This window comes from Lissotriton helveticus, chromosome 1_2 (assembly GCF_964261635.1).
Source record: "Lissotriton helveticus chromosome 1_2, aLisHel1.1, whole genome shotgun sequence".
In the NCBI taxonomy this organism is placed as follows: Eukaryota; Metazoa; Chordata; class Amphibia; order Caudata; family Salamandridae; genus Lissotriton; species Lissotriton helveticus.
Window position 1 is genome coordinate 326,520,764 of NC_136058.1, and position 27,929 is coordinate 326,548,692.

General features: G+C 43.8%; 4 non-coding genes across 4 annotated transcripts; all 4 read left to right on the plus strand.

Moving 5' to 3' along the window:
* The first annotated feature begins 9,841 nt into the window (after nt 1-9,841).
* TRNAC-GCA (transfer RNA cysteine (anticodon GCA)) lies at nt 9,842-9,913 on the plus strand. The gene has a single exon. It is a non-coding gene; the product is annotated as a tRNA-Cys (tRNA).
* A 2,264-nt stretch (nt 9,914-12,177) lies between these two features.
* Nucleotides 12,178-12,249, plus strand: TRNAC-GCA (transfer RNA cysteine (anticodon GCA)). Its single transcript has one exon. It is a non-coding gene; the product is annotated as a tRNA-Cys (tRNA).
* Nucleotides 12,250-18,678: 6,429 nt separating this feature from the next.
* TRNAC-GCA (transfer RNA cysteine (anticodon GCA)) lies at nt 18,679-18,750 on the plus strand. Its single transcript has one exon. It is a non-coding gene; the product is annotated as a tRNA-Cys (tRNA).
* A 4,264-nt stretch (nt 18,751-23,014) lies between these two features.
* Nucleotides 23,015-23,086, plus strand: TRNAC-GCA (transfer RNA cysteine (anticodon GCA)). Its single transcript has one exon. It is a non-coding gene; the product is annotated as a tRNA-Cys (tRNA).
* Nucleotides 23,087-27,929: the final 4,843 nt, after the last annotated feature.

Here is a 27,929-nt window from a genome sequence, read left to right on the forward strand (position 1 = left end):
CCAGCCTGGCTAGGGTTCGGAAGGTGGGACCGGGCCCGGGGCTTGAGCTCCGGCCGGCCCCGGGGTGCGCGAGCCCCCCGTCCCGCAGGCCTCCAGAGGGTCCGGGTGCTGGGGACGGGGCTCCACCGGGGCCCGGGGAGGCTCTCCCCAGCCTGGCTAGGTTTCGGAAGGTGGGACCGGGCCCGGGGCTTGAGCTCCGGCCGGCTGGCCCCGGGGTGCGCGAGCTCCCCGTCCCGCCGGCCACCAGAGGGTCCGGGCGCTGGGGACGGGGCTCCACCGGGGCCCGGGGAGGCTCTCCCCAGCCTGGCTAGGGTTCGGAAGGTGGGACCGGGCTCTGGGCTTGAGCTCGGCCGGCGGGGCCCGGTGGTGCGCGAGCTCCCCGTCCCACCGGCCACCAGAGGGTCCGGGCACTGGGGACGGGGCTCCACCGGGGCCCGGGGAGGCTCTCCCCAGCCTGGCTAGGGTTCAGAAGGTGGGACCGGGCCCGGCGCTTGAACTCCATCTGGCCAGGCCCCGAGGGTGCTGGAGCCCCCTGTCCCGCAGGCCACCAGAGGGTCCGGGCGCTGGGGACGGGGCTCCACCGGGGCCCGGGGAGGCTCTCCCCAGCCTGGCTAGGGTTCGGAAGGTGGGACCGGACCCGGGGCTTGAACTCCATCTGGCCAGGCCCCGAGGGTGCTGGTACCCCTCCGTCCTGCAATCCGGCCGGGGATCCGGGGTGCCCGGGACGTAGGGTCCACCGGGGCGGCTCTCCCCAGCCTGGCTAGGGTTCGGAAGGTGGGACCGGACCCGGGGCTTGAACTCCATCTGGCCAGGCCCCGAGGGTGCTGGAGCCCCCTGTCCCGCAGGCCACCAGTGGGTCCGGGCGCTGGGGACGGGGCCCCACCGGGGCCCGGGGAGGCTCTCCCCAGCCTGGCTAGGGTTCGGAAGGTGGGACCGGACCCGGGGCTTGAACTCCATCTGGCCAGGCCCCGAGGGTGCTGGAGCCCCCTGTCCCGCAGGCCACCAGTGGGTCCGTGCGCTGGGGACGGGGCTCTACCGGTTCCCGGGGAGGCTCTCCCCAGCCTGGCTAGGGTTCGGAAGGTGGGACCGGACCCGGGGCTTGAACTCCATCTGGCCAGGCCCCGAGGGTGCTGGAGCCCCCTGTCCCGCAGGCCACCAGTGGGTCCGTGCGCTGGGGACGGGGCTCCACCGGTTCCCGGGGAGGCTCTCCCCAGCCTGGCTAGGGTTCGGAAGGTGGGACCGGACCCGGGGCTTGAATTCCATCTGGCCAAGCCCCGAGGGTGCTGGAGCCCCCTGTCCCGCAGGCCACCAGTGGGTCCGTGCGCTGGGGACGGGGCTCCACCGGTTCCCGGGGAGGCTCTCCCCAGCCTGGCTAGGGTTCGGAAGGTGGGACCGGACCCGGGGCTTGAACTCCATCTGGCCAGGCCCCGAGGGTGCTGGTACCCCTCCGTCCAGCAATCCGGCCGGGGGTCCGGGGCGCCCGGGACGGAGGGTCCACCGGGGGCCCAGGGGAGGCTCTCCCCGGCCCGGCATAGGGTTTGGAAAGCCGGGACTGGGGCCGGGGACCGGGCCCGGGGCTTGAGCCCCGTCCGGCAGGGCCCAGTGGTGCGGGAATCCCCCCTCCGTCCTGCAAGCCGGCCGGGGGTCGGAGGTACCCGGGACGGAGGGTCCATCAGGGCCCGGGGAGGCCTGAAGCCCCGGAGCCCTGCAGCCCCAGAGACCTGCAGCTCTGCAGCCCCCGGAACCCTGCAGCCCCAGAGCCCTGCAGCTCCGGGGCAGGCAGATTGGCGTCCTTTTGGTCCCGGCCATCTGGTCGCCCCTCTCGCCTCGGCCATCTGGTCGCCCTGGAAGTCATGATGAGGTGCCATTCGCCTCCCGGATCCCAGCGAGGGCTCCAGGAGGTCGGGTACTTTCGCGCCTTGGGTCCCCTCTGTCACCTTGTGTGCACAGATTGCAAGAAAGTCAGGTAATTTCCCTCCGGATTACTAGGGGGCAGGGTATGCCCGGACACCCCTCCAAGGCTGGTGGTTCTCTGCTAGGGGGACCAGATGGGCTATGCCTGGGTAACACCTCCCTAGGCCACCCGGGGCTTCCTTCCTCCAGGCCAACGGCTTGTCAAATTGCCCAGGACGGGCTCCATGGCTCTTGGGCAGTCGTCCCCCGGGTCTCCAGGCCGATGGCATGTCAAAGTGCCCAGGACGGGCTCCATGCGTCCCGGGCAGTCGTCCCCCGGATCTCCAGGCCGACGGCATGTCAAAGTGCCCAGGACAGGCTCCATGCGTCCCGGGCAGTCGTCCCCCGGGTCTCCAGGCCAACGGCATGTCAAAGTGCCCAGGACGGGCTCCATGCGTCCCGGGCAGTCGTCCCCCGGGTCTCCAGGCCGACGGCATGTCAAAATGTCCAGGACGGGCTCCATGCGTCCCGGGCAGTCGTCCCCCGGGTCTCCAGGCCGACGGCATGTCAAAGTGCCCAGGTTGGGCTCCATGCGTCCCGGGCAGTCGTCCCACGGGTCTCCGGGCCGACGGCATGTCAAAGTGCCCAGGACGGGCTCCATGCGTCCCGGGCATTCCTCCCCCCGGGCATCCGCCGCTCCCTTCCCTGGGCCGACGGCAGGTCAGATTGCCCAGGACGGGCTCCATGGGTCCCGGGCAGTCCTTCCCTGGGTGTCCGGCGCTCCCTTCTCCGGGCCGACGGCATGTCAAAGTGCCCAGGACGGGCTCCATTCGTCCCGGGCAGTCGTCCCCCGGGTCTCCAGGCCGACGGCATGTCAAAGTGCCCAGGACGGGCTCCATGCGTCCCGGGCAGTCGTCCCCCGGGTCTCCAGGCCGACGGCATGTCAAAATGTCCAGGACGGGCTCCATGCGTCCCAGGCAGTCGTCCCCCGGGTCTCCAGGCCGACGGCATGTCAAAGTGCCCAGGACGGGCTCCATGCGTCCCGGGCAGTCGTCCCCCGGGTCTCCAGGCCGACGGCATGTCAAAATGTCCAGGACGGGCTCCATGCGTCCCAGGCAGTCGTCCCCCGGGTCTCCAGGCCGACGGCATGTCAAAGTGCCCAGGACGGGCTCCATGCGTCCCGGGCAGTCGTCGTCCCGGGCGTCCGGGCCTGGGAGCTCCGGTGGTCCTCACCGTGCCTGAGGCCCAGCCGGGGTCCCCGAGCCCTGCCCGGCGTGGGCAGGCAGCAGCCCTACCACGAAGGCTCGGGGTGGGAAGCAGGGAGTCCTTTCGTTCCCGGCCACCTGGTTGCACCTTTCCCCTCGGCCATCTGGTCGCACGCAATGCTATCCAAAAGGGCAACCAGATGGCCAAACCTCCCTGGAAGTCCCTATGAGGTGCCATTTGCCTCCCCGATCCCAGCGAGGGCTCCAGGAGGTCGGGTACTTTTACGCCTTGGGTCCCCTCTGTCAACTCGTGTGCACAGATTACAAGAAAGGGGGGTAATTTTCCTCCGGATTACTAGGGGTAAGGGTATGCCCGGACACCCCTGCAAGGCTGGTGGTTCTCTGCCAGGGGGACCAGATGGGCTATGCCTGGGTAACAACACCCGGGGCTTCCCTCCTCCAGGCCAACGGCATGTCAAAGTGCCCAGGACGGGCTCCATGCGTCCCGGGCAGTCGTCCCCCGGGTCTCCAGGCCAACGGCATGAGCGAGTGCCCAGGTCGGGCTCCATGCGCCCCGGGCAGTCGTCCCCCGGGTCTCCAGGCCAACGGCATGAGCGAGTGCCCAGGTCGGGCTCCATGCTTCCCGGGCAGTCGTCCCCCGGGTCTCAAGGCCGATGGCATGTCAAAGTGCCCAGGATGGGCTCCATGCGTCCCGGGCATTCCTCCCCCCGGGCGTCTGTCGCTCCCTTCTCCGGGCCGACGGCAGGTCAGATTGCCCAGGACGGGCTCCATGGGTCCCGGGCATTCCTCCGCTGGGTGTCCGGCTCTCCCTTCCCCGGGCCAACGGCTTGTCAGAGTGCCCAGGATGGGCTCCACGGGCCCCGGACGTCCGGGGCTCCCTTCCCCGGGCCAACGGCATGCCAGAATGCCCAGGACGGGCTCCACGAGTCCCGGGCGTCCGGGGCTCCCTTCCCTGGGACAACGGCTTGTCAGAGTGCCCAGGACGGGCTCCACGGGTCCCGGGCATCTTGGGCTCCCTTCCCCGGGCCAACGGCATGCCAGAGTGCCCAGGACGGGCTCCACGAGTCCCCGGCGTCCGGGGCTCCCTTCCCCGGGACAACGGCTTGTCAGAGTGCCCAGGACGGGCTCCACGGGTCCCGGGCATCTGGGGCTCCCTTCCCCGTGCCAACGGCATGCCAGAGTGCCCAGGACGGGCTCCACGAGTCCCCGGCGTCCGGGGCTCCCTTCCCCGGGACACCGGCTTGTCAGAGTGCCCATGACGGGCTCCACGGGTCCCGGGTATCTGGGACTCCCTTCCCTGGGCCAACGGCATGCCGGAGTTCCCAGGACAGGCTCCACGGGTCCCGGGCGTCCGGGGCTCCCTTCCCCGGTCCGACGGCTTGTCAGAGTGCCCAGGACGGGCTCCACGGCTCCCGGGCGTCCGGGGTTCCCTTCCCCGGGTCAGCGGCATGTCAGAGTGCCCAGGACGAGTTCCACGGGTCCCGGGCAGTCCTCCCCCGGGCGTCCGGGGCTCCCTTCCCCGGGCCGTCGGCAGGTCAGAGTGCCCAGGACGGGCTCCATGGGTCCCGGGCAGTCCTCCCCCCGGGCGTCCGGGGCTCCCTTCCCCGGGCAGACGGCAGGTCAGAGTGCCCAGGACGGGCTCCATGGGTCCCGGGCAGTCCTCCCCCCGGGCGTCCGGGGCTCCCTTCCCCGGGCAGACGGCAGGTCAGAGTGACCAGGACGGGCTCCACGGGTCCCGGGCAGTCCTCTCCCGGGCGTACGTGGTTGTCCGACAGATTCGGGCAGATGTGCTTTTACGAACCGGATCGGAATCGGCCCAAATAATAATAATAATAATAATCCACATTTGTAAGGCACACAATCACCCGTAAGGGTCTCTAGGCGCTAGGGGCCGTTGGGAAGATTAAGCAAGCTATTGCCCAGAGTCACATGGTGCTGGGCTAATCTGCCGCCGGTGCCGGGGATCGAACCGTGATCCCCAGATTCCGGAGTCAGCCGCCCTAGCCGCGGCGCCAGCTATTTCCCAGAGTCACGTGGTGCTGGGCTAATCTGCGGCCGGTGCCGGGGATCGAACCCTGATCTCTGGGATGCTCGAGGGTTACTACGCGCTCTACAAAAACCTCAAATAAAAAAATCTCCAGATTCCGGAGTCAGCCGCCCTAGCCGCGGCGCCAGCTATTTCCCAGAGTCACCTGGTGCTGGGCTAATCTGCCGCCGGTGCCGGGGATCGAACCGTGATCCCCAGATGGGGATATCCCAAAAATCTGGCATGGATACGGCCCGCCAGGACTGGTTTGGGCACCCCTGTTCTGGCACAACTTAGTATGATCCTCACACTCTTTCATGATGTACTGATATTTTGTCATTCTGATTTTACTGAAAAGCTGGGGATATAGCTCAGTGGTAGAGCATTTGACTGCAGATCAAGAGGTACCTGGTTCAAATCCGGTTGTCCCCTCACCCTATTTTGATTCTGTTGTTTGTAATTGGGACTTTTCATCAATTCCATTTGGATCATCTTTGACAGAGTCAGTGTTCCCTTGGATATTGCACTTTAATAGCATTTCAGTGTTTCCTGTTCAAAACCTGTGAGTAAATGCAGTTTTTAACACTCGGCTTGGTATTCCCTTTGGGAAATTTCTGAAACATCATTGATCAATTTTGGAATTCGGCTCTTCCTTTCACAGCACTAAACAAAGGGAATGGACTATGAAACCAATTGACAACTTTGTTATACTGTTTGGTGCTTTCTTGTATTGCACTGAAGAAATGGCGTATAAAACTTGGCAGCGAAGCAGTCAATCTATTTCTCATTTCACCTGTGCCTTCAGTCTTACATATATTCCACCTCTTCTCTGTGCATGCAAAGTATGTGTTTGTTTGAAGCACTTCATTTTTGTGCAACGTAGGAACTATTTAATTTCTCCTTAAAAGCTCTCCCTACGTTCAAGATGTCCGAACTATCATTGCAGTTGCAAGAAGGCTGGTCTGAAGAATCAGGCCATTTGCAAACGCAAAGTGGCTTTTTATGATGTATTAAATGGAAGGTATTCGAAATGGGTGTTTGGGAGTACCTTCCAAATACCGAATTGTAGTGGTACGTAGAAATGTTTTTCCACCATAATTTTGCCCAAAACAATCATACTTCATCACCATCTCCGTGATTGTGGTAACCAATCCTCAAATGATAAGGTGTCCCATAAAAACCTCTTCCCCTTTAAGAATGTTTCAAAACAATCATTGTATGTAGAGGCATTGGTCCTATGTACCACTGCCTATTCAAATAAAATAACAATGAAACAAATGAATCTGTTTTTTTAAATGATCCAGTGTTCTTTTAATAAATAATATTAAGGACTACTTCTCCTGTTCCACAGTTTCAAGGTTGTACTTTCTGGCACAACTTAGTAAGGTCCTCACACTCTTTCATGATGTACTGATATTTTGTCATTCTGATTTTACTGCAAAGCTGGGGATATAGCTCAGTGGTAGAGCATTTGACTGCAGATCAAGAGGTCCCTGGTTCAAATCCATGTGTCCCTCACCCTATTTTGATTCTGTTGTTTGTAATTGGGACTTTTCATCAATTCGATTTGGATCATCTTTGACAGAGTCAGTGTTCCCTTGGATATTGCACTTTAATAGCATTTCAGTCTTTCCTGCTCAAAACCTGTGAGTAAATGCAGTTTTTAACAATCAGCTTGTTATTCCCTTTGGGAAATTTCTGAAACATCATTGATCAATTTTGGAATTCGGCTCTTCCTTTCACAGCACTAAACAAAGGGAATGGACTATGAAACCAATTGACAACTTTGTTATACTGTTTGGTGCTTTCTTGTATTGCACTGAAGAAATGGCGTATAAAACTTGGCAGCGAAGCAGTCAACTATTTCTCATTTCACCTGTGTCTTCAGTCTTACATATATTCCACCTCTTCTCTGTGCATGCAAAGTAGGTGTTTGTTTGAAGCACTTCATTTTTGTGCAACGTAGGAACTATTTAATTTCTCCTTAAAAGCTCTACCTACGTGCAAGATGTACGAACTATCATTGCAGTAGCAAGAAGGCTGGTCTCAAGAATCAGGCCATTTGCAAACGCAAAATGGCTTTTTCTGATGTATTAAATGGAAGGTATTCGAAAGGGGTGTTTGGGTGTACCTTCCAAATACCGAATTGTAGTGGTACGTAGAAATGTTTTTCCACCATAATTTGGCCCAAAACAATCATACTTCATCACCATCTCAGTGATTGTGGTAACCAATCCTCAAATGATAAGGTGTCCCGTAAAAACATCTTCCCCTTTAAGAATGTTTCAAAACAATCATTGTATGTTGAGGCATTGGTCCTATGTACCTCTGCCTATTCAAATAAAATAACAATGAAACAAATAAATCTGTTTTTTAAATGATCCAGTTTTCCTTTAATAAATGATATTAAGGACTACTTCTCCTGTTCCACAGTTTTAAGGTTGTACTTTCTGGCACAACTTAGTATGATCCTCACACTCTTTCATGATGTACTGATATTTTGTCATTCAGATTTTACTGAAAAGCAGGGGATATAGCTCAGTGGTATAGCATTTGACTGCAGATCAAGAGGTCTCTGGTTCAAATCCGGGTGTCCCCTCACCCTATTTTGATTCTGTTGTTTGTAATTGGGACTTTTCATCAATTCCATTTGGATCATCTTTGACAGAGTCAGTGTTCCCTTGGATATTGCACTTTAACAGCATTTCAGTGTTTCCTGCTCAAAACCTGTGAGTAAATGCAGTTTTTAACACTCAGCTTGTTATTCCCTTTGGGAAATTTCTAAAACATCATTGATCAATTTTGGAATTCGGCTCTTCTTTTCACAGCACTAAACAAAGGGAATGGACTACGAAACCAATTGACAACTTTGTTATACTGTTTTGTGCTTTCTTGTATTGGACTGAAGAAATTACGTATACAACTTGGCAGCGAAGCAGTCAATCTATTTCTCATTTCACCTGTGTCTTCAGTCGTACATATATTCCACCTCTTCTCTGTGCATGCAAAGTATGTGTTTGTTTGAAGCACTTCATTTTTGTGCAACGTAGGAACTATTTAATTTCTCCTTAAAAGCTCTGCCTACGTGCAAGATGTATGAACTATCATTGCAGTAGCAAGAAGGCTGGTCTGAAGAATCAGGCCATTTGCAAACGCAAAATGGCTTTTTCTGATGTATTAAATGGAAGGTATTCGAAAGGGGTGTTTGGGTGTACCTTCCAAATACCGAATTGTAGTGGTACGTAGAAATGTTTTTCCACCATAATTTGGCCCAAAACAATCATACTTCATCACCATCTCAGTGATTGTGGTAACCAATCCTCAAATGATAAGGTGTCCCGTAAAAACATCTTCCCCTTTAAGAATGTTTCAAAACAATCATTGTATGTTGAGGCATTGGTCCTATGTACCACTGCCTATTCAAATAAAATAACAATGAAACAAATAAATCTGTTTTTTAAATGATCCAGTTTTCCTTTAATAAATGATATTAAGGACTACTTCTCCTGTTCCACAGTTTTAAGGTTGTACTTTCTGGCACAACTTAGTATGATCCTCACACTCTTTCATGATGTACTGATATTTTGTCATTCACATTTTACTGAAACGCTGGGGATATAGCTCAGTGGTAGAGCATTTGACTGCAGATCAAGAGTTCCCTGGTTCTAATCCAGGTGTTCCCTCACCCTATTTTGATCCTGTTGTTTGTAATTGGGACTTTTCATCAATTCCATTTGGATCATCTTTGACAGAGTCAGTGTTCCCTTGGATATTGCACTTTAATAACATTTCAGTGTTTCCTGCTCAAAGCCTGTGAGTAAATGCAGTTTTTAACACTCGGCTTGGTATTCCCTTTGGGAAATTTCTGAAACATCATTGATCAATTTTGGAATTCGGCTCTTCCTTTCACAGCACTAAACAAAGGGAATGGACTATGAAACCAATTGACAACTTTGTTATACTGTTTGGTGCTTTCTTGTATTGCACTGAAGAAATGGCGTATAAAACTTGGCAGCGAAGCAGTCAATCTATTTCTCATTTCACCTGTGTCTTCAGTCTTACATATATTCCACCTCTTCTCTGTGCATGCAAAGTATGTGTTTGTTTGAAGCACTTCATTTTTGTGCAACGTAGGAACTATTTAATTTCTCCTTAAAAGCTCTGCCTACGTGCAAGATGTACGATCTATCATTGCAGTTGCAAGAAGGCTGATCCGAAGAATCAGGCCATTTGCAAACGCAAAATGGCTTTTTTCTGATGTATTAAATGGAAGGTATTCGAAAGGGGTGTTTGGGTGTACCTTCCAAATACCGAATTGTAGTGGTACGTAGAAATGTTTTTCCACCATAATTTGGCCTAAAACAATCATACTTCATCACCATCTCCGTGATTGTGGTAACCAATCCTCAAATGATAAGGTGTCCCGTAAAAACCTCTTCCCCTTTAAGAATGTTTCAAAACAATCATTGTATGTAGAGGCATTGGTCCTATGTACCACTGCCTATTCAAATAAAATAACAATGAAACAACTAAATCTGTTTTTTAAATGATTCAGTTTTCCTTTAATAAATAATATTAAGGACTACTTCTCCTGTTCCACAGTTTCAAGGTTGTACTTTCTGGCACAACTTAGTATGATCCTCACACTCTTTCATGATGTACTGATATTTTGTCATTCTGATTTTACTGAAAAGCTGGGGATATAGCTCAGTGGTAGAGCATTTGACTGCAGATCAAGAGGTCCCTGGTTCTAATCCGGGTGTCCCCTCACCCTCTTTTGATTCTGTTGTTTGTAATTGGGACTTTTCATCAATTGCATTTGGATCATCTTTGACAGAGTCAGTGTTCCCTTGGATATTGCACTTTAATAGCATTTCAGTGTTTCCTGCTCAAAGCCTGTGAGTATATGCAGTTTTTAACACTCAGCTTGGTATTCCCTTTGGGAAATTTCAGAAACATCATTGATCAATTTTGGAATACGGCTCTTCCTTTCACAGCACTAAACAAAGGGAATGGACTATGAAACCAATTGACAACTTTGTTATACTGTTTGGTGCTTACTTGTATTGCAGTGAAAAAATGGCATATAAAACTTGGCAGCGAAGCCGTCAATCTATTTCTCATTTCACCTGTGTCTTCAGTCTTACATATATTCCACCTCTTCTCTGTGCATGCAAAGTATGTGTTTGTTTGAAGCACTTCATTTTTGTGCAACGTAGGAACTATTTAATTTCTCCTTAAAAGCTCTGCCTACGTGCAAGATGTACGATCTATCATTGCAGTTGCAAGAAGGCTGATCCGAAGAATCAGGCCATTTGCAAACGCAAAATGGTTTTTTTCTGATGTATTAAATGGAAGGTGTTCGAAAGGGGTGTTTGGGTGTACCTTCCAAATACCGAATTGTAGTGGTACGTAGAAATGTTTTTCCACCATAATTTGGCCTAAAACAATCATACTTCATCACCATCTCCGTGATTGTGGTAACCAATCCTCAAATGATAAGGTGTCCCGTAAAAACCTCTTCCCCTTTAAGAATGTTTCAAAACAATCATTGTATGTAGAGGCATTGGTCCTATGTACCACTGCCTATTCAAATAAAATAACAATGAAACAACTAAATCTGTTTTTTAAATGATCCAGTTTTCCTTTAATAAATAATATTAAGGACTACTTCTCCTGTTCCACAGTTTCAAGGTTGTACTTTCTGGCACAACTTAGTATGATCCTCACACTCTTTCATGATGTACTGATATTTTGTCATTCTGATTTTACTGAAAAGCTGGGGATATAGCTCAGTGGTAGAGCATTTGAATGCAGATCAAGAGGTCCCTGGTTCTAATCCGGGTGTCCCCTCACCCTATTTTGATTCTGTTGTTTGTAATTGGGACTTTTCATCAATTGCATTTGGATCATCTTTGACAGAGTCAGTGTTCCCTTGGATATTGCACTTTAATAGCATTTCAGTGTTTCCTGCTCAAAGCCTGTGAGTAAATGCAGTTTTTAACACTCGGCTTGGTATTCCCTTTGGGAAATTTCAGAAACATCATTGATCAATTTTGGAATACGGCTCTTCCTTTATGTTATGTGATGTTATGTGATTTTTATTTGGCGCACAGATGCTCCAGCTAAGGAGCGTCCTGGCGCCCGACAAGGCAGCTACACAACACAACTAAACTATAGCAACACAAACATACAACTAAGGGAATAAAAACGTTTTCAACGCGCGACGAAAGGAAAGCAAATCACAGCACTAAACAAAGGGAATGGACTATGAAACCAATTGACAACTTTGTTATACTGTTTGGTGCTTACTTGTATTGCACTGAAGAAATGCTGTATAAAACTTGGCAGCGAAGCCGTCAATCTATTTCTCATTTCACCTGTGTCTTCAGTCTTACATATATTTCACCTCTTCTCTGTGCATGCAGAGTATGTGTTTGTTTGAAGCACTTCATTTTTTGTGCAACGTAGGAACTATTTAATTTCTCCTTAAAAGCTCTGCCTACGTGCAAGATGTACAAACTATTATTGCAGTTGAAAGAAGGCTGGTCTGAAGAATCAGGCCATTTGCAAACGCAAAATGGCTTTTTCTGATGTATTAAATGGAAGTTATTCGAAAGGGGTGTTTGGGTGTACCTTCCAAATACCGAATTGTAGTGGTACGTAGAAATGTTTTTCCACCATAATTTGGCCCAAAACAATCATACTTCATCACCATCTCTGTGATTGTGGTAACCAATCCTCAAATGATAAGGTGTCCCGTAAAAACCTCTTTCCCTTTAATAATGTTTTAAAACAATCATTGTATGTAGAGGCATTGGTCCTATGTACCACTGCCTATTCAAATAAAATAACAATGAAACAAATAAATCTGTTTTTTAAATGATCCAGTTTTCTTTTAATAAATAATATTAAGGACTACTTTTCCTGTTCCACAGTTTCAAGGTTGTACTTTTTGGCACAACTTAGTTTGATCCTCACACTCTTTCATGATGTACTGATATTTTGTCATTCTGATTTTACTGAAAAGCTGGGGATATAGCTCAGTGGTAGAGCATTTGACTGCAGATCAAGAGGTCCCTGGTTCTAATCCGGGTGTCCCCTCACCCTGTTTTGATTCTATTGTTTGTAATTGGGACTTTTCATCAATTCCATTTGGATCATCTTTGACAGAGTCAGTGTTCCCTTGGATATTGCACTTTAATAGCATTTCAGTGTTTCCTGCTCATAGCCTGTGAGTAAATGCAGTTTTTAACACTCAGCTTGGTATTCCCTTTGGGAAATTTCTGAAACATCATTGATCAATTTTGGAATTCGGCCCTTCCTTTCACAGCACTAAACAAAGGGAATGGACTATGAAACCAATTGACAACTTTCTTATACTGTTTGGTGCTTTCTTGTATTGCACTGAAGAAATGGCGTATAAAAGTTGGCAGCGAAGCAGTCAATCTATTTCTCATTTCACCTGTGTCTTCAGTCTTACATATATTCCACCTCTTCTCTGTGCATGCAAAGTATGTGTTTGTTTGAAGCACTTCATTTTTGTGCAATGTAGGAACTATTTAATTTCTCCTTAAAAGCTCTGCCTACGTGCAAGATGTACACACTTTCATTGCAGTTGCAAGAAGGCTGGTCTGAAGAATCAGGCCATTTGCAAACGCAAAATGGCTTTTTCTGATGTATTAAATGGAAGGTATTCGAAAGGGGTGTTTGGGTGTACCTTCCAAATACCAAATTGTAGTGGTACATAGAAATGTTTTTATACCATAATTTGGCCCAAAACAATCATACTTCATCACCATCTCCGTGATTGTGGTAACCAATCCTCAAATGATAAGGTGTCCCGTAAAAACCTCTTCACCTTTAAGAATGTTTCAAAACAATCATTGTATGTAGAGGCTTTGGTCCTATGTACCACTGCCTATTCAAATAAAATAACAATGAAACAAATAAATCTGTTTTTTAAATGATCCTGTTTTCCTTTAATAAATAATATTAAGGACTACTTCTCCTATTCCACAGTTTCAAGGTTGTACTTTCTGGCACAACTTAGTATGATCCTCACACTTTTTCATGATGTACTGATATTTTGTCAATCTGATTTTACTGAAAAGCTGGGGATATAGCTCAGTGGTATAGCATTTGACTGCAGATCAAGAGGTCCCTGTTTCAAATCCTGGTGTCCCCTCACCCTATTTTGATTCTGTTGTTTGTAATTGGGACTTTTCATCAATTCCATTTGGATAATCTTTGACAGAGTCAGTGTTCCCTTGGATATTGCACTTTAATAGCATTTCAGTGTTTCCTGCTCAAAGCCTGTGAGTAAATGCAGTTTTTAACACTCGGCTTGGTATTCCCTTTGGGAAATTTCTGAAACATCATTGATCAATTTTGGAATTCCGCTCTTCCTTTCACAGCACTAAACAAAGGGAATGGACTATAAAACCAATTGACAACTTTGTTATAATGTTTGGTGCTTTCTTGTATTGCACTGAAGAAATGCCGTATGAAACTTGGCGGCGAAGCAGTCAATCTATTTCTCATTTCACCTCTGTCTTCAGTCTTACATATATTTCACCTCTTCTCTGTGCATGCAAAGTATGTGTTTGTTTGAAGCACTTCATTTTTGTGCAACGTAGGAACTATTTAATTTCTCCTTAAAAGCTCTGCCTACGTGCAAGATGTACGATCTATCATTGCAGTTGCAAGAAGGCTGATCTGAAGAATCAGGCCATTTGCAAACGCAAAATGGCTTTTTCTGATGTATTAAATGGAAGGTATTCGAAAGGGGGGTTTGGGTGTACCTTCCAAATACCGAATTGTAGTGGTACGTAGAAATGTTTTTCCACCATAATTTGGCCAAAACAATCATACTAAATCACCATCTCCGTGATTGTGGTAACCAATCCTCAAATGATAAGGTGTCCCGTAAAAACCTCTTCCCCTTTAAGAATGTTTCAAAACAATCATTGTATGTAGAGGCATTGGTCCTATGTACCACTGCCTATTCAAATAAAATAACAATGAAACAAATAAATCTGTTTTTTAAATGATCCAGTTTTCCTTTAATAAATAATATTAAGGACTACTTCTCCTGTTCCCCAGTTTCAAGGTTGTACTTTCTACCACAACTTAGTATGATCCCCACACTCTTTCATGATGTACTGATATATTGTCATTCTGATTTTACTGAAAAGCTGGGGATATAGCTCAGTGGTAGAGCATTTGACTGCAGATCAAGAGTTCCCTGGTTCTAATCCGGGTGTCCCCTCACCCTATTTTGATTCTGTTGTTTGTAATTGGGACTTTTCATCAATTCCATTTGGATCATCTTTGACAGAGTCAGTGTTCCCTTGGATATTGCACTTTAATAGCATTTCAGTGTTTTCTGCTCAAATCCTGTGAATAAATGCAGTTTTTAACACTCGGCTTGTTATTCCGTTTGGGAAATTTCTGAAACATCATTGATCAATTTTGGAATTCGGCTCTTCCTTTCACAGCACTAAACAAAGGGAATGGACTATGAAACCAATTGACAACTTTGTTATACTGTTTGGTGCTTTCTTGTATTGCACTGAAGAAATGGCGTATAAAACTTGGCAGCGAAGCAGTCAATCTATTTCTCATTTCACCTGTGTCTTCAGTCTTACATAAATTCCACCTCTTATCTGTGCATGCAAAGTATGTGTTTGTTTGAAGCACTTCATTTTTGTGCAACGTAGGAACTATTTAATTTCTCCTTAAAAGCTCTGCCTACGTGCAAGATGTACGAACTATCATTGAAGTTGCAAGAAGGCTGGTCTGAAGAATCAGGCCATTTGCAAACGCAAAATGGCTTTTTCTGATGTATTAAATGGAAGGTATTAGAAAGGGGTGTTTGGGTGTACCTTCCAAATACCGAATTGTAGTGGTACGTAGAAATGTTTTTCCACCATAATTTGGCCCAAAACAATCATACTTCATCACCATCTCCGTGATTGTGGTAACCAATTCTCAAATGATAAGGTGTCCCGTAAAAACCTCTTCCCCTTTAAGAATGTTTCAAAACAATCATTGTATGTAGAGGCATTGGTCCTATGTACCACTGCCTATTCAAATAAAATAACAATGAAACAAATGCATCTGTTTTTTAAATGATCCAGTTTTCCTTTAATAAATAATATTAAGGACTACTTCTCCTGTTCCACCGTTTCAAGGTTGTACTTTCTGGCACAACTTAGTATGATCCTCACACTCTTTCATGATGTACTGATATTTTGTCATTCTGATTTTACTGAAAAGCTGGGGATATAGCTCAGTGGTAGAGCATTTGACTGCAGATCAAAAGGTCACTGGTTCAAATCCGGTGTCCCCTCACCCTATTTTGATTCTGTTGTTTGTAATTGGGACTTTTCATCAATTCAATTTGGATCATCTTTGACAGAGTCAGTGTTCCCTTGGATATTGCACTTTAATAGCATTTCAGTGTTTCCTGCTCAAAGCCTGTGAGTAAATGCAGTTTTTAACACTCGGCTTGGTATTCCCTTTGGGAAATTTCTGAAACATCATTGATCAATTTTGGAATTCGGCTCTTCCTTTCACAGCACTAAACAAAGCAAATGGACTATGAAACCAATTGACAACTTTGTTATACTGTTTGGTGCTTTCTTGTATTGCACTGAAAAAATGGCGTATAAAACTTGGCAGCGAAGCAGTCAATCTATTTCTCATTTCACCTGTGTCTACAGTCTTACATATATTCCACCTCTTCTCCGTGCATGCAAAGTATGTGTTTGTTTGAAGCACTTCATTTTTGTGCAACGTTGGAACTATTTAATTTCTCCTTAAAAGCTCTACCTACGTGCAAGATGTACGAACTTTCATTGCAGTTGCAAGAAGGCTGGTCTGAAGAATCAGGCCATTTGCAAACGCAAAATGGCTTTTTCTGATGTATTAAAAGGAAGGTATTCGAAAGGGGTGTTTGGGTGTACCTTCCAAATACCAAATTGTAGTGGTACATAGAAATGTTTTTACACCATAATTTGGCCCAAAACAATCATACTTCATCACCATCTCCGTGATTGTGGTAACCAATCCTCAAATGATAAGGTGTCCCGTAAAAACCTCTTCCCCTTTAAGAATGTTTCAAAACAATCATTGTATGTAGAGGCTTTGGTCCTATGTACCACTGCCTATTCAAATAAAATAACAATTAAACAAATAAATCTGTTTTTTAAATGATCGAGTTTTCCTTTAATAAATAATATTAAGGACTACTTCTCCTGTTCCACAGTTTCAAGGTTGTACTTTCTGGCACAACTTAGTATGATCCTCACACTCTTTCATGATGTACTGATATTTTGTCATTCTGATTTTACTGAAAAGCTGGGGATATAGCTCAGTGGTAGAGCATTTGACTGAAGATCAAGAGGTCCCTGGTCCAAATCCGGGTGTCCCCTCACCCTATTTTGATTCCGTTGTTTGTAATTGGGACTTTTCATCAATTCCATTTGGATCATCTTTGACAGAGTCAGTGTTCCCTTGGATATTGCACTTTAAAAGCATTTCAGAGTTTCCTGCTCAAAACCTGTGAGTAAATGCAGTTTTTAACACTCGGCTTGTTATTCCTTTTGGGAAATTTCTGAAACATCATTGATCAATTTTGGAATTCGGCTCTTCTTTTCACAGCACTAAACAAAGGGAATGGACTATGAAACCAATTGACAAATTTGTTATACTGTTTGGTGCTTTCTTGTATTGCACTGAAGAAATGGCGTATAAAACTTGGCAGCGAAGCAGTCAATCTATTTCTCATTTCACCTGTGTCTTCAGTCTTAAATATATTCCACCGCTTCTCTGTGCATGCAAAGTATGTGTTTGTTTGAAGCACTTCATTTTTGTGCAACGTAGGAACTATTTAATTTCTCCTTAAAAGCTCTGCCTACGTGCAAGATGTACGAACTATCATTGCAGTTGCAAGAAGGCTGGTCTGAAGAATCAGGCCATTTGCAAACACAAAATGGCTTTTTCTGATGTATTAAATGGAAGGTATTTGAAAGGGGTGTTTGGGTGTACCTTCCAAATACCGTATTGTAGTGGTACGTAGAAATGTTTTTCCACTATAATTTGGCCCAAAACAATCATACTTCATCACCATCTCCGTGATTGTGGTAACCAATCCTCAAATGATAAGGTGTCCCGTAAAAACCTCTTCCCCTTTAAGAATGTTTCAAAACAATCATTGTATGTAGAGGCTTTGGTCCTATGTACCACTGCCTATTCAAAGAAAATAACAATGAAACAAATAAATCTGTTTTTTAAATGATCCAGTTTTCCTTTAATAAATAATATTAAGGACTACTTCTCCTGTTCCACAGTTTCAAGGTTGTAATTTCTGGCACAACTTAGTATGATCCTCACACTCTTTCATGATGTACTGATATTTTGTCATTCTGATTTTACTGAAAAGCTGGGGATATAGCTCATTGGTAGAGCATTTGACTGCAGATCAAGAGGTCCCTGGTTCAAATCCTGGTGTCCCCTCACCCTATTTTGATTCTGTTGTTTGTAATTGGGACTTTCCATCAATTCCATTTGGATCATCTTTGACAGAGTCAGTGTTCCCCTGGATATTGCATTTTAATGGCATTACAGTGTTTGCTTCTCAAAACCTGTGAGTAAATGCAGTTTTTAACACTCGGCTTGGTATTCCCTTTGGGAAATTTCTGAAACATCATTGATCAATTTTGGAATTCGGCTCTTCCTTTCACAGCACTAAACAAAGGGAATGGACTAAGGAACCAATTGACAACTTTGTTATAATGTTTGGTGCTTTCTTGTATTGCTCTGAAGAAATGGCGTATAAAACTTGGCGGCGAAGCAGTCAATCTATTTCTCATTTCACCTCTGTCTTCAGTCTTACATATATTTCACCTCTTCTCTGTGCATGCAAAGTATGTGTTTGTTTGAAGCACTTCATTTTTGTGCAACGTAGGAACTATTTAATTTCTCCTTAAAAGCTCTGCCTACGTGCAAGATGTGCGATCTATCATTGCAGTTGCAAGAAGGCTGGTCTGAAGAATCAGGCCATTTGCAAACACAAAATGGCTTTTTCTGATTTATTAAATGGAAGGTATTCAAAAGGGGTGTTTGGGTGTACCTTCCAAATACCGAATTGTAGTGGTACGTAGAAATGTTTTTCCACCATAATTTGGCCAAAACAATCATACTTCGTCACCATCTCCGTGATTGTGGTAACCAATCCTCAAATGATAAGGTGTCCCGTAGAAACCTCTTCCCCTTTAAGAATGTTTCAAAACAATCATTGTATGTAGAGGCATTGGTCCTATGTACCACTGCCTATTCAAATAAAATAACAATGAAACAAATAAATCTGTGTTTTAAATGATCCAGTTTTCCTTTAATAAATAATATTAAGGACTACTTCTCCTGTTCCACAGTTTCAAGGTTGTACTTTCTGGCACAACTTGGTATGATCCTCACACTCTTTCATGATGTACTGATATTTTGTCATTCTGATTTTACTTAAACGCTGGGGATATAGCTCAGTGGTAGAGCATTTGACTGCAGATCAAGAGGTCCCTGGTTCTAATCCGGGTGTCCCCTCACCCTATTTTGATTCTGTTGTTTGTAATTGGGACTTTTCATCAATTCCATTTGGATCATCTTTGACAGAGTCAGTGTTCCCTTCGATATTGCACTTTAATAGCATTTCAGTGTTTCCTGCTCAAAGCCTGTGAGTAAATGCAGTTTTTAACACTCGACTTGGTATTCCCTTTGGGAAATTTCTGAAACATCATTGATCAATTTTGGAATTCGGCTCTTCCTTTCATAGCACTAAACAAAGGGAATGGACTATAAAACCAATTGACAACTTTGTTATAATGTTTGGTGCTTTCTTGTATTGCACTGAAGAAATGGCGTATAAAACTTGGCAGCGAAGCAGTCAATCTATTTCTCATTTCACCTGTGTCTTCAGTCTTACATATATTCCACCTCTTCTCTGTGCATGCAAAGTATGTGTTTGTTTGAAGCACTTCATTTTTGTGCAACGTAGGAACTATTTAATTTCTCCTTAAAAGCTCTGCCTACGTGCAAGATGTACGAACTATCATTGCAGTTGCAAGAAGGCTGGTCTGAAGAATCAGGCCATTTGCAAACGCAAAATGGCTTTTTCTGATGTATTAAATGGAAGGTATTCGAAAGGGGTGTTTGGGTGTACCTTCCAAATACCGAATTGTAGTGGTACGTAGAAATGTTTTTCCACCATAATTTGGCCCAAAACAATCATACTTCATCACCATCTCCGTGATTGTGGTAACCAATCCTCAAATGATAAGGTGTCCCGTAAAAACCTCTTCCCCTTTAAGAATGTTTCAAAACAATCATTGTATGTAGAGGCATTGGTCCTATGTACCACTGCCTATTCAAATAAAATAACAATGAAACAAATACATCTGTTTTTTAAATGATCCAGTTTTCCTTTAATAAATAATATTAAGGACTACTTCTCCTGTTCCACAGTTTCAAGGTTGTACTTTCTGGCACAACTTAGTATGATCCTCACACTCTTTCATGATGTACTGATATTTTGTCATTCTCATTTTACTGAAAAGCTGGGGATATAGCTCAGTGGTAGAGCATTTTTGTCTGCAGATCAAGAGGTCCCTCGTCCAAATCCGTGTGTCCCCTCACCCTATTGTGATTCTGTTGTTTGTAATTGGGACTTTTCATCAATTTCATTTGGATCATCTTTGACAGAGTCAATGTTCCCTTGGATATTGCACTTTAATAGCATTTCAGTGTTTCCTGCTCAAAACCTGTGAGTAAATGCAGTTTTTAACACTCGGCTTGTTATTCCCTTTGGGAAATTTCTGAAACATCATTGATCAATTTTGGAATTCGGCTCTTCCTTTCACAGCACTAAACAAAGGGAATGGAGTATGAAACCAATTGACAACTTTGTTATACTGTTTGGTGCTTTCTTGTATTGCACTGAAGAAATGGCGTATAAAACTTGGCAGCGAAGCAGTCAATCTATTTCTCATTTCACCTGTGTCTTCAGTCTTACATATACTCCACCTCTTCTCTGTGCATGCAAAGTATGTGTTTTTTGAAGCACTTCATTTTTGTGCAACGTAGGAACTATTTAATTTCTCCTTAAAAGCTCTGCCTACGTGCAAGATGTACGAACTATCATTGCAGTTGCAAGAAGGCTGGTCTGAAGAATCAGGCCATTTGCAAACGCAAAATGGCTTTTTCTGATGTATTAAATGGAAGGTATATGAAAGGGGTGTTTGGGTGTACCTTCCATATACCGAATTGTACTGGTACGTAGAAATGTTTTTCCACCATAATTTGGCCCAAAACAATCATACTTCATCACCATCTCCGTAATTGTGGTAACCAATCCTCAAATGATAAGGTGTCCCGTAAAAACCTCTTCCCCTTTAAGAATGTTTCAAAACAATCATTGTATGTAGAGGCATTGGTCCTATGTAACACTGCCTATTCAAATAAAATAACAATGAAACAAATAAATCTGTTTTTTAAATGATCCAGTTTTCCTTTAATAAATAATATTAAGGACTACTTCTCCTGTTCCACAGTTTCAAGGTTGTACTTTCTGGCACAACTTAGTATGATCCTCACACTCTTTCATGATGTACTGATATTTTGTCATCCTGATTTTACTGAAAAGCTGGGGATATAGCTCAGTGGTAGAGCATTTGACTGCAGATCAAGAGGTCCCTCGTCCAAATCTGGGTGTCCCCTCACCCTATTTTGATTCTGTTGTTTGTAATTGGGACTTTTCATCAATTCCATTTGGATCATCTTTGACAGAGTCAGTGTTCCCTTGGATATTGCACTTTAATAGCATTTCAGTGTTTCCTGCTCGAAACCTGTGAGTAAATGCAGTTTTTAACACTCGGCTTGGTATTCCCTTTGGGAAATTTCTGAAACATCATTGATCAATTTTGGAATTCGGCTCTTCCTTTCACAGCACTAAACAAAGGGAATGGACTATGAAACCAATTGACAACTTTGTTATACTGTTTGGTGCTTTCTTGTATTGCACTGAAGAAATGCCGTATAAAACTTGGCAGAGAAGCAGTCAATCTATTTCTCATTTCACCTGTGTCTTCAGTCTTACATATATTCCACCTCTTCTCTGTGCATGCAAAGTATGTGTTTGTTTGAAGCACTTCATTTTTGTGCAACGTAGGAACTATTTAATTTCTCCTTAAAAGCTCTGCCTATGTGCAAGATGTACGAACTATCATTGCAGTTGCAAGAAGGCTGGTCTGAAGAATCAGGCCATTTGCAAACACAAAATGGCTTTTTCTGATGTATTAATTGGAAGGTATTCAAAAGGGGTGTTTGGGTGTACCTTCCAAATACCTAATTGTAGTGGTACGTAGAAATGTTTTTCCACCATAATTTGGCCAAAACAATCATACTTCATCTCCATCTCCGTGATTGTGGTAACCAATCCTCAAATGATAAGGTGTCCCGTAAAAACCCCTTCCCCTTTAAGAATGTTTCAAAACAATCATTGTATGTAGAGGCTTTGGTCCTATGTACCACTGCCTATTCAAATAAAATAACAATTAAACAAATAAATCTGTTTTTTGAAAGATCGAGTTTTCCTTTAATAAATAATATTAAGGACTTCTTCTCCTGTTCCACAGTTTCAAGGTTGTACTTTCTGGCACAACTTAGTATGATCCTCACACTCTTTCATGATGTACTGATATTTTGTCATTCTGATTTTACTGAAAAGCTGGGGATATAGCTCAGTGGTAGAGCATTTGACTGAAGATCAAGAGGTCCCTGGTCCAAATCCGGGTGTCCCCTCACCCTATTTTGATTCCATTGTTTGTAATTGGGACTTTTCATCACTTCCATTTGGATCATCTTTGACAGAGTCAGTGTTCCCTTGGATATTGCACTTTAAAAGCATTTCAGTGTTTCCTGCTCAAAACCTGTGAGTAAATGCAGTTTTTAACACTCGGCTTGTTATTCCTTTTGGGAAATTTCTGAAACATCATTGATCAATTTTGGAATTCGGCTCTTCCTTTCACAGCACTAAACAAAGGGAATGGACTATGAAACCAATTGACAACTTTGTTATACTGTTTGGTGCTTTCTTGTAGTGCAATGAAGAAATGGCGTATAAAACTTGGCAGCGAAGCAGTCAATCTATTTCTCATTTCACCTGTGTCTTCAGTCTTACATATATTCCACCTCTTCTCTGTGCATGCAAAGTATGTGTTTGTTTGAAGCACTTCATTTTTGTGCAACGTAGGAACTATTTAATTTCTCCTTAAAAGCTCTGCCTACGTGCAAGATGTACGAACTATCATTGCAGTTGCAAGAAGGCTGGTCTGAAGAATCAGGCCATTTGCAAACGCAAAATGGCTTTTTCTGATGTATTAAATGGAAGGGATTCGAAAGGGGTGTGTGGGTGTACCTTCCAAATACCGAATTGTAGTGGTACGTAGAAATGTTTTTCCACCATAATTCGGCCCAAAACAATCATACTTCATCACCATCTCCGTGATTGTGGTAACCAATCCTCAAATGATAAGGTGTCCCGTAAAAACCTCTTCCCCTTTAAGAATGTTTCAAAACAATCATTGTATTTAGAGGCATTGGTCCTATGTACCACTGCCTATTCAAATAAAATAACAATGAAACAAATACATCTGTTTTTGAAATGATCCAGTTTTTCTTTAATAAATAATATTAAGGACTACTTCTCCTGTTCCACAGTTTCAAGGTTGTACTTTCTGGCACAACTTAGTATGATCCTCACACTCTTTCATGATGTACTGATATTTTGTCATTCTGATTTTACTGAAAAGCTGGGGATATAGCTCAGTGGTAGAGCATTTGACTGCAGATCAAGAGGTCCCTGGTTCTAATCCGGGTGTCCCCTCACCCTGTTTTGATTCTATTGTTTGTAATTGGGACTTTTCATCAATTCCATTTGGATCATCTTTGACAGAGTCAGTGTTCCCTTGGATATTGCACTTTAACAGCATTTCAGTGTTTCCTGCTCAAAACCTGTGAGTAAATGCAGTTTTTAACACTCAGCTTGTTATTCCCTTTGGGAAATTTCTAAAACATCATTGATCAATTTTGGAATTCGGCTCTTCCTTTCACAGCACTAAACAAAGGGAATGGACTACGAAACCAATTGACAACTTTGTTATACTGTTTTGTGCTTTCTTGTATTGCACTGAAGAAATGGCGTATAAAAGTTGGCAGCGAAGCAGTCAATCTATTTCTCATTTCACCTGTGTCTTCAGTCTTACATATATTCCACCTCTTCTCTGTGCATGCAAAGTATGTGTTTGTTTGAAGCACTTCATTTTTGTGCAATGTAGGAACTATTTAATTTCTCCTTAAAAGCTCTGCCTACGTGCAAGATGTACACACTTTCATTGCAGTTGCAAGAAGGCTGGTCTGAAGAATCAGGCCATTTGCAAACGCAAAATGGCTTTTTCTGATGTATTAAATGGAAGGTATTCGAAAGGGGTGTTTGGGTGTACCTTCCAAATACCAAATTGTAGTGGTACATAGAAATGTTTTTATACCATAATTTGGCCCAAAACAATCATACTTCATCACCATCTCCGTGATTGTGGTAACCAATCCTCAAATGATAAGGTGTCCCGTAAAAACCTCTTCACCTTTAAGAATGTTTCAAAACAATCATTGTATGTAGATGCTTTGGTCCTATGTACCACTGCCTATTCAAATAAAATAACAATGAAACAAATAAATCTGTTTTTTAAATGATCCTGTTTTCCTTTAATAAATAATATTAAGGACTACTTCTCCTATTCCACAGTTTCAAGGTTGTACTTTCTGGCACAACTTAGTATGATCCTCACACTCTTTCATGATGTACTGATATTTTATCAATCTGATTTTACTGAAAAGCTGGGGATATAGCTCAGTGGTATAGCATTTGACTGCAGATCAAGAGGTCCCTGTTTCAAATCCTGGTGTCCCCTCACCCTATTTTGATTCTGTTGTTTGTAATTGGGACTTTTCATCAATTCCATTTGGATAATCTTTGACAGAGTCAGTGTTCCCTTGGATATTGCACTTTAATAGCATTTCAGTGTTTCCTGCTCAAAGCCTGTGAGTAAATGCAGTTTTTAACACTCGGCTTGGTATTCCCTTTGGGAAATTTCTGAAACATCATTGATCAATTTTGGAATTCCGCTCTTCCTTTCACAGCACTAAACAAAGGGAATGGACTATAAAACCAATTGACAACTTTGTTATAATGTTTGGTGCTTTCTTGTATTGCACTGAAGAAATGACGTATGAAACTTGGCGGCGAAGCAGTCAATCTATTTCTCATTTCACCTCTGTCTTCAGTCTTACATATATTTCACCTCTTCTCTGTGCATGCAAAGTATGTGTTTGTTTGAAGCACTTCATTTTTGTGCAACGTAGGAACTATTTAATTTCTCCTTAAAAGCTCTGCCTACGTGCAAGATGTACGATCTATCATTGCAGTTGCAAGAAGGCTGATCTGAAGAATCAGGCCATTTGCAAACGCAAAATGGCTTTTTCTGATGTATTAAATGGAAGGTATTCGAAAGGGGGGTTTGGGTGTACCTTCCAAATACCGAATTGTAGTGGTACGTAGAAATGTTTTTCCACCATAATTTGGCCAAAACAATCATACTAAATCACCATCTCCGTGATTGTGGTAACCAATCCTCAAATGATAAGGTGTCCCGTAAAAACCTCTTCCCCTTTAAGAATGTTTCAAAACAATCATTGTATGTAGAGGCATTGGTCCTATGTACCACTGCCTATTCAAATAAAATAACAATGAAACAAATAAATCTGTTTTTTAAATGATCCAGTTTTCCTTTAATAAATAATATTAAGGACTACTTCTCCTGTTCCCCAGTTTCAAGGTTGTACTTTCTACCACAACTTAGTATGATCCCCACACTCTTTCATGATGTACTGATATATTGTCATTCTGATTTTACTGAAAAGCTGGGGATATAGCTCAGTGGTAGAGCATTTGACTGCAGATCAAGAGTTCCCTGGTTCTAATCCGGGTGTCCCCTCACCCTATTTTGATTCTGTTGTTTGTAATTGGGACTTTTCATCAATTCCATTTGGATCATCTTTGACAGAGTCAGTGTTCCCTTGGATATTGCACTTTAATAGCATTTCAGTGTTTTCTGCTCAAATCCTGTGAATAAATGCAGTTTTTAACACTCGGCTTGTTATTCCCTTTGGGAAATTTCTGAAACATCATTGATCAATTTTGGAATTCGGCTCTTCCTTTCACAGCACTAAACAAAGGGAATGGACTATGAAACCAATTGACAACTTTGTTATACTGTTTGGTGCTTTCTTGTATTGCACTGAAGAAATGGCGTATAAAACTTGGCAGCGAAGCAGTCAATCTATTTCTCATTTCACCTGTGTCTTCAGTCTTACATAAATTCCACCTCTTATCTGTGCATGCAAAGTATGTGTTTGTTTGAAGCACTTCATTTTTGTGCAACGTAGGAACTATTTAATTTCTCCTTAAAAGCTCTGCCTACGTGCAAGATGTACGAACTATCATTGAAGTTGCAAGAAGGCTGGTCTGAAGAATCAGGCCATTTGCAAACGCAAAATGGCTTTTTCTGATGTATTAAATGGAAGGTATTAGAAAGGGGTGTTTGGGTGTACCTTCCAAATACCGAATTGTAGTGGTACGTAGAAATGTTTTTCCACCATAATTTGGCCCAAAACAATCATACTTCATCACCATCTCCGTGATTGTGGTAACCAATTCTCAAATGATAAGGTGTCCCGTAAAAACCTCTTCCCCTTTAAGAATGTTTCAAAACAATCATTGTATGTAGAGGCATTGGTCCTATGTACCACTGCCTATTCAAATAAAATAACAATGAAACAAATGCATCTGTTTTTTAAATGATCCAGTTTTCCTTTAATAAATAATATTAAGGACTACTTCTCCTGTTCCACCGTTTCAAGGTTGTACTTTCTGGCACAACTTAATATGATCCTCACACTCTTTCATGATGTACTGATATTTTGTCATTCTGATTTTACTGAAAAGCTGGGGATATAGCTCAGTGGTAGAGCATTTGACTGCAGATCAAAAGGTCACTGGTTCAAATCCGGTGTCCCCTCACCCTATTTTGATTCTGTTGTTTGTAATTGGGACTTTTCATCAATTCAATTTGGATCATCTTTGACAGATTCAGTGTTCCCTTGGATATTGCACTTTAATAGCATTTCAGTGTTTCCTGCTCAAAGCCTGTGAGTAAATGCAGTTTTTAACACTCGGCTTGGTATTCCCTTTGGGAAATTTCTGAAACATCATTGATCAATTTTGGAATTCGGCTCTTCCTTTCACAGCACTAAACAAAGCAAATGGACTATGAAACCAATTGACAACTTTGTTATACTGTTTGGTGCTTTCTTGTATTGCACTGAAAAAATGGCGTATAAAACTTGGCAGCGAAGCAGTCAATCTATTTCTCATTTCACCTGTGTCTACAGTCTTACATATATTCCACCTCTTCTCCGTGCATGCAAAGTATGTGTTTGTTTGAAGCACTTCATTTTTGTGCAACGTTGGAACTATTTAATTTCTCCTTAAAAGCTCTACCTACGTGCAAGATGTACGAACTTTCATTGCAGTTGCAAGAAGGCTGGTCTGAAGAATCAGGCCATTTGCAAACGCAAAATGGCTTTTTCTGATGTATTAAAAGGAAGGTATTCGAAAGGGGTGTTTGGGTGTACCTTCCAAATACCAAATTGTAGTGGTACATAGAAATGTTTTTACACCATAATTTGGCCCAAAACAATCATACTTCATCACCATCTCCGTGATTGTGGTAACCAATCCTCAAATGATAAGGTGTCCCGTAAAAACCTCTTCCCCTTTAAGAATGTTTCAAAACAATCATTGTATGTAGAGGCTTTGGTCCTATGTACCACTGCCTATTCAAATAAAATAACAATTAAACAAATAAATCTGTTTTTTAAATGATCGAGTTTTCCTTTAATAAATAATATTAAGGACTACTTCTCCTGTTCCACAGTTTCAAGGTTGTACTTTCTGGCACAACTTAGTATGATCCTCACACTCTTTCATGATGTACTGATATTTTGTCATTCTGATTTTACTGAAAAGCTGGGGATATAGCTCAGTGGTAGAGCATTTGACTGAAGATCAAGAGGTCCCTGGTCCAAATCCGGGTGTCCCCTCACCCTATTTTGATTCCGTTGTTTGTAATTGGGACTTTTCATCAATTCCATTTGGATCATCTTTGACAGAGTCAGTGTTCCCTTGGATATTGCACTTTAAAAGCATTTCAGAGTTTCCTGCTCAAATCCTGTGAGTAAATGCAGTTTTTAACACTCGGCTTGTTATTCCTTTTGGGAAATTTCTGAAACATCATTGATCAATTTTGGAATTCGGCTCTTCTTTTCACAGCACTAAACAAAGGGAATGGACTATGAAACCAATTGACAACTTTGTTATACTGTTTGGTGCTTTCTTGTATTGCACTGAAGAAATGGCGTATAAAACTTGGCAGCGAAGCAGTCAATCTATTTCTCATTTCACCTGTGTCTTCAGTCTTAAATATATTCCACCGCTTCTCTGTGCATGCAAAGTATGTGTTTGTTTGAAGCACTTCATTTTTGTGCAACGTAGGAACTATTTAATTTCTCCTTAAAAGCTCTGCCTACGTGCAAGATGTACGAACTATCAT